Genomic DNA, 7,500 nt, shown 5'->3' with positions numbered 1-7,500 from the left:
CCAGCGAGGCCCTGGAGGACTGACGTGGAGAAGGGTTTCGTGTGAACAGCCGTTGCACACGAGTCAGTCGATCCTAAGCCCTAAGAGAAATCCTATGTAGATGAGGTGTCCTAAGAGCAAATGTACAAACACAAAACACACACCCATCGGGCGAAAGGGAATCCGGTTTCTATTCCGGAACCCGGCAGCGGAACCGCATACCATTCGGGCCCTCGTAAGAGTGTTCGTCGGGGTAACCCAAAATGACCTGGAGACGCCGTCGGGAGATCCGGGGAGAGTTTTCTTTTCTGTATAAGCGTTCGAGTTCCCTGGAAACCTCTAGCAGGGAGATAGGGTTTGGAACGCGAAGAGCACCGCAGTTGCGGCGGTGTCCGGATCTTCCCCTCGGACCTTGAAAATCCAGGAGAGGGCCACGTGGAGGTGTCGCGCCGGTTCGTACCCATATCCGCAGCAGGTCTCCAAGGTAAAGAGCCTCTAGTCGATAGATTAATGTAGGTAAGGGAAGTCGGCAAATTGGATCCGTAACTTCGGAATAAGGATTGGCTCTGAGGAGCGGGGCGTGTCGGGCTTGGTCGGGAAGCGGGTCTGGCTGACGTGCCGGGCCTGGGCGAGGTGAACACATTATTGCGAATCCGAGCTCGGTCCCGTGCCTTGGCCTCCCGCGGATCTTCCTTGCTGCGAGGCTTCCGTCTTGAACGGTCGTCCTCTTCGGCCGCCATTCAACGCTCAGCTCAGAACTGGCACGGACTAGGGGAATCCGACTGTCTAATTAAAACAAAGCATTGCGATGGCCCCCACGGGTGTTGACGCAATGTGATTTCTGCCCAGTGCTCTGAATGTCAACGTGAAGAAATTCAAAAAAGCGCGGGTAAACGGCGGGAGTAACTATGACTCTCTTAAGGTAGCCAAATGCCTCGTCATCTAATTAGTGACGCGCATGAATGGATTAACGAGATTCCCTCTGTCCCTATCTACTGGCGGGGACAGCTTTTTGGCTTCCCCGTGGGTCGAGAGGAGCGCCCCGGGCAACCCAATCGACCCCTATCGAACCCACAGAGTCACCTAGGTGATGATGACCAAAGAAGTGGGCGACCGGCAAAGACCGGTCGAACGACTCACCTCACGGAGTCACTTCGGTGACGATGACCCAAAACGTGAGTACGATAGGCAAAGAACTATCGAGAACAACAACTCACAGAGCCACCTCGGTGGTGATGACCAAAACGTGAGGACGACCGGCAAAGCCCGGACGAGCGTATCAGCTCATAGAGTCACAAATGTGGCAATGACACAGAATTGAGCACGATCGGCAAAGACCGATCGAAAATGGCAATCTCACAGAGCCACGAAAGTGGTGATGACAAAGAATGTGAGAACGTCCGGCAAAGACCGGACGAATGTTTCAAACTCACGGAGTCACTTCGGTGGCGATGACCAAGAACGTGAGCACGACCGGCAAAGACCGGTCGAACGTAGCAGCGAACAGACCACGTCGCCTGATACAGGCAAGGCGGCGTGGATGCGCGGGCATGGCATACCTTGTGTGTGTTTCATGCCCGCGCTTTTTACTTTAATCAAAAAGCGAAAGCAATACGCCGCCAATAGCGGGCGTGACGCGCGGACATAGGCATAAGCTTGTGTCCGCGTATTTCGCTTTAAAGAAATAAAGCACTATGCCGCCGAAGGCGGCATGGTGGCGTGTTGGCGCGGGCATGGCACACTGATGTGTGCTTCATGCTCGCGCCGTTTTGCTTTAAAGGAATTTGAGGTTGTTAAGCACTGCATCGCTGGCGTTGCGGCCAGTCGTCCCATAGTATGCGCGGGCATGTGCATGCACTTTGTGCGTGTATATGTCCGCGCATTTCACGTTAAGGGATTTTCGGGATCTTAGCTAGACTAGGCCCTCTGGAAATAATACGCCGATGGTGGACGGCGTGTTGGCGCGGGTATGGACATGCACCTGGTGCGTGCCTCGTGCCCGCGCTTTTTGCATTAAGCAAATTTCCAGAAGGGATACGCCGCTGGTAGTCGGCACGTTGGCGCGGGCATGGCATGCACTTTGTGCGTGTTTCATGCCCGCGCTTTTCACTTTAAGGAGATTTTTAGGTCTAGCTAGGGGCTAGAAGCACTACGACGCTAGCAATAGGCACGTTTGCGCGGGCATGGCATGCACTTTGTGCGTGTTTCATGCCCGCGCTTTTCACTTTAAAGGAGATTTTTAGGTCTAGCTAGGGGCTAGAAGCACTACGACGCTAGCAATAGGCACGTTTGCGCGGGCATGGCATGCACTTTGTGCGTGTTTCATGCCCGCGCTTTTCACTTTAAGGAGTTTTCTAGGCCGGGACCCTCGGGATTCCCGTTAGATTAGGCCCCCTGGAAATAACACGCTGATGGTGGACGGCGTGGCGCGGGCACGGGCATGCACCTGGTGTGTGCTGCGTGTCCGCGCTTTTTGCATTAGGCAAACTTCCAGAGGGGATACGCCGCTGGTAGTCGGCACGTTGGCGCGGGCATGGCATGCACTTTGTGCGTGTTTCATGCCCGCGCTTTTCACTTTAAGGAGATTTTTAGGTCTAGCTAGGGGCTAGAAGCACTACGATGCTAGCAATAGGCACGTTTGCGCGGGCATGGCATGCACTTTGTGCGTGTTTCATGCCCGCGCTTTTCACTTTAAGGAGTTTTCTAGGCCGGGACCCTCGGGATTCCCGTTAGATTAGGCCCCCTGGAAACAACACGCTGATGGTGGACGGCGTGGCGCGGGCACGGGCATGCACCTGGTGTGTGCTGCGTGTCCGCGCTTTTTTGCATTAGGCAAATTTCCAGAGGGGATACGCCGCTGGTAGTCGGCACGTTGGCGCGGGCATGGCATGCACCTTGTGCGTGTTTCATGCCCGCGCTTTTCACTTTAAGGAGATTTTTAGGTCTAGCTAGGGGCTAGAAGCACTACGGTGCTAGCAATAGGCACGTTAGCGCGGGCATGGCATGCACCTTGTGCATGTTTCATGCCCGCGCTTTTCACTTTAAGGAGATTTTTAGGCTGTAGCTCAGGGGTTAGAAGCACCACGGTGCTAGTTGGCGCGGGCATGGCATGCACTCTGTGCGTGTTTCATGCCCGCGCTTTTCACTTTCAGGAGATTTTTAGGCTATAGCTCAGGGTTTAGAAGCACTACGGTGCTAGTTGGCGCGGGCATGGCATGCACTCTGTGCGTGTTTCATGCCCGCGCTTTTCACTTTCAGGAGATTTTTAGGGCACTTTTAGGGAATTCTAGAGGAAAAATTAGGGAAAAACCAGAAAAATTTGGGACGACGCCGCTCAGAGAGAAGGCAAAAGAACGCCGGCGAGCACAAGGCAAAACAATGCGCCACCAAAATAGTGCAAAACTCGAACGCAAACGCATTAAAAGTGCCAAAAACGGCCAAAAATGCTGCAAAAAACCAAAGAACTGCGCCGCTACGAAAGAATAAATCAAGCAAAACACGATAGAAACAAGCCAAGATACGGAAGAGATACACGGGTCTGATTGGACATGTCAAGGGAAGGGCTCTAATCCCCTGGGGAGCCGGAGCTGTAAGGGACACAATGTGTCCTAGCTACGCTTGTGCCTCCACGTGGTACCGCTGGAAAGCAGGCTCTTCGGAGTCGAGCGAACCAAACGAAGCGTAGTGGAGTGGAGGAGACAACCACTCTAAGTCCACGTCTCCCACGGACCAAATGGCGTCATGCGTGGGCGCGCAGACGACGACGGCACCGCGGCCAACACCAACACCCAAAAGGGTGAAGGGAAGGCCCTCGCGAGAGAGCCGTCAATGCCACAGCGTCCAACAAAACATGAACACCGGCACCGTGGTTCACGGGCAGCCGAAGTACCCAGCCGCAGAGCGGCCGCGGCCCCGAACCCCATCGCGAGTCAAAAGCTAAACGCTACTGACCGAGGTTCGGAGCCCCCGCGGAGCCGCCCAACGAAGGCCGGGAAACCTAAACTGCCCGCTGGCTGCCAGGGAATCCCACCCAGCACGCCAGAAACCCCGTCGAAAGCGGGCCACCGCTGACCGAGACTCGGAACTCCTGCGGAGTCACTTTGTGACCGCGGTCCCGAGCCCCATCGAGAGTCAGTGGAGCAACGCCGACCGAAGCACGGAACTCCTGCGGAGTCACAAAGTGACCGCGGCTCCGCGCTCCATCGAGAGTCGAGCAAGAAACCACGGCTACACCGCGCGGATCGCCGACGGCCGAGGCTCGAATCCCATCGAATCCAAAGCGGAACGCGGAACCAAGCTGCTACCGAAGCATAGAGCTCTATCGGGAGCTACGCACCAAGCGTGCATAGCCGTGGCCTACGGAGCAGCACAGAGACCGCGAGACCGTGGGAAGAGAGCCTCATCGAAAGTCAAGCGGCGGGAAGCACTCGTGCTAAGACCGAGGCCACGACCTGCTCCAGACAGGGCGAGACCTACCCACTACCCATATCCCCATCCCGACCAAACCCCCAAGCCGACGCACCGCATCCGCCACCCTCTAGCGCTCCAACGGAACGAAAGAAGGAGACAAGCGTCGAGGCAAAACCCATCGGGACCGGCATTTCTGAAACCCAGCTAAATACCATGTTCGAATGAGCTGGGTGGTAGATGAGATGACGGAACCGAGGGACCCCCCCGCGTCCACTAATGCTTCCTTTCCTTTTCCAGCCGACCCTGGGAACTGGGGGTTTATCCAGCCGCACAAAATTTTTCAAACATGATGGTCTCCTCAAGTTCAAAAGATTCCGGAGGTAAACTAGCCCCCCATTCGGATCTCCGGGAGGGGGCTGGACTGGGGGAGACTAACATGGAAGCGGTGAGAAGATCTCGGCCGGTATTACGTCGCCAGCCAGAGATAAGAGGACAACGTGGGATGCAGACGGTCGCACCACCAGTCGAGACGCGGAACCGCCCGGTGACGCGCTCGATGACCGCTGCACTCGCAAGTCTTCGACACCGCGAACCCGCTCCCGGGCGGGTTCCCCCTCTATCCGCGCCGACAGTGGTGCGGACCCAACAAGGTTCCAGCCTTCGTGCTGTTCAAGTCCGCCTAGCGAGGTGCGACGAAATGATAAAAAGGAAACAGGCAAAAGAAAACATAGGAGAACTAGAAAGGAAACAGGCAAACGATAGTTCCGCGAATAGCTCCGCGAACAGAATAGAGACCGCGTGCGAAAATACGTCCGCGCACGCGTCGTCCAGGGCCTCAATGCCCGCAAGCGTATCGTCTCCGAACGCGAACGAAGTCCCTACCCACATAGAGATACCGCAAGGAGAAAGGCTCTCGGAGCCCGCGCCCACGATAGCGACCACGGGGCTTAGAGTAATGCAGCTGAATATGCGTCGTTCAGCTGCGGTAACCGGCGAGGTGCGCCAGCTAATTGTCGAAAAGCGACTTGACGTCCTGCTATTGCAGGAAGCATACGTAAAGAAGCAAGAGACGAGCAGCACCGTCTGTGGCTTAGGAACCGGGGTGAGGATAGCGGCAGTACACACGGAAACGCCGTGGGCTGCAGTAGCCGTATGCAATCCAAACCTCGACATAGTCTTCGTCTCACAGCTTAGTAACTCCCACTGTGCATGTGCGGAAATACTGGCTCCCGGTTCCTCATTCTATGTAGCATCGTGTTATTTTCAACACTGCGAAGAGATTGAGAAACATCTCAGGCACCTCGAGATGGTGTTCCGCTCCCTGAGAGGGCAGAGACTGTTAGTATCGTTAGACGCCAACGCGCGGTCGTCACTCTGGGGCCCGCAGAGTACCGACGATAGAGGAGCCCAACTCGAATCCCTCGTCGCAGCGTTTGGCATAGAAGTGGTGAACGACGTTGCCCAGCCACCAACCTTCTGGACGCCACGAGGTTCGTCATTCATCGACGTTACCCTGGCGTCGCCTTCCATGTCCCGATTCATCCGGGGATGGAATGTCAGGTGCGACTGGACAACTAGTGACCACAATGCTGTGGACATCAGGCTGAGACTGCCAAAAGCCTTAGCGGCGGAACGGAGTGCCGCGAACAACCGATTCGATGTTCGTCGGGCCGATTGGGAACGGTTCGCCGAAAGCCTGGCCGATCTCTCTCGATCGAGGCTGGACAATCTTAGACTGGAGTCCGCTGAAGAAGTAGAGAGAATGGCAGAGACGCTCACAGGCACCATCATTGATGCCTGCACCGCGTCGATGCCTCGCAAGCGAAAGTTTAGAAGGTCCAACCCGTGGTGGACAAGAGAGCTAACAAAGCTCAAGAAGGCCGTATACCGGCGGAGACGTGCCTTCCAGCGGGAAAGATACGAGCCAGCTCGGCTCCACAAAATGCTGGCTTACCGCTCCTCTTTGCGTAAGTACAGCAAGGAGGTGAAAAAGGCAAAGATCGAGAGCTGGCAAAAGTTCGTAACGTCGCACGGGAACTCGGAGCCCTGGGGCATCGTCTACAAGCTCCAGGCGAAGAAACTCCGAGTTGAGAGCGTGCTTAGCACACTCCGGCAAGGCAATAAGTACACAATAAGTGCAGCAGAGACTGCCAGCCTACTGCTGGAAGCACACGTCCCCGAAGATCGGGAAGACGAAGACACGCCCGAGCAGCGTGAGATTAGAAACAGTGCAAGACTGACACCTAACACAGCACTCTCCTCCCCATTCATCGAGGAGGAGGTTAGGAAAGCAGCAGCCACTTTCCAGAATAAGAAAGCGCCAGGGCCGGACCTAATTGAAGTCTGTGCCCTAAAAGCCGCAGTTAGTACAATCCCCGATCAGCTGGTACGGCTCTTCAACGGGTGCCTTCAGTGGGGCGTCTTCCCTTCAGCTTGGAAGGAGGGCTCGCTTAGAGTCCTGCTGAAGGGAGAAGGAAAAGACGAGAAGGACCCGAAGTCATACCGACCCATCTGCCTCCTCTCAGTAGTAGGAAAACTCTTCGAAAAACTCCTAAAAAGGAGACTAGACCAGACCGCAATGGCGCCAGGGCAGATTTCAGAGAGACAATACGGGTTCATGAAGGAGAAGTCGACGGAGCTCGCAATCGTGGAGCTGCGTCGCATGGTAGAGGCAACAGAGCATCGCTACGCAGTAGCGCTGCTCTTCGATATCTCTGGCGCCTTTGACAACGTCTGGTGGCCCCTAGTACTAGACAGTCTTAAACAACGAGGCTGCCCGCGGGACGTTTTCGAGGTAATAGCAAACTACTTCGACGACCGCAGAGTAAGCCTCAAGATAGGAACAGAGAGGATCTCCAAGCGCGCCACTAGAGGATGCCCGCAGGGCTCTGTCCTCGGACCAGCGTGCTGGAACCTCATGTTCGACGGTCTCCTGAGGTTGCTCGAAACCTCAGTTGAGAATAAATTTATTGCGTACGCAGACGACTTAGTCGTACTCGTAACCGGCAACAGTAGGAGAGACCTAGAGATCGAAGGTCAGCGCATCGTTGACCAGATCCTAGGCTGGTGTAGGGCAGCGAAGCTCGAACTTTCGGCTCGCAAAACAGAAGC

The 7,500-nt window shown here is 55.6% G+C and overlaps 1 pseudogene; it reads left to right on the top strand.

Annotated features, from left to right (window-relative positions):
* LOC143364922 (large subunit ribosomal RNA) overlaps window positions 1–1,004 on the top strand; it is a 2,835-nt pseudogene extending 1,831 nt beyond the window's left edge.
* The last annotated feature ends 6,496 nt before the right edge of the window (window positions 1,005–7,500 follow it).

The sequence above is a fragment of the Halictus rubicundus genome, unplaced genomic scaffold, assembly GCF_050948215.1.
Source record: "Halictus rubicundus isolate RS-2024b unplaced genomic scaffold, iyHalRubi1_principal scaffold1146, whole genome shotgun sequence".
NCBI classification, from domain to species: Eukaryota; Metazoa; Arthropoda; class Insecta; order Hymenoptera; family Halictidae; genus Halictus; species Halictus rubicundus.
The sequence above is the reverse complement of the archived record's forward strand: the minus strand, read 5'-3'. Positions and strand labels throughout refer to the sequence as shown.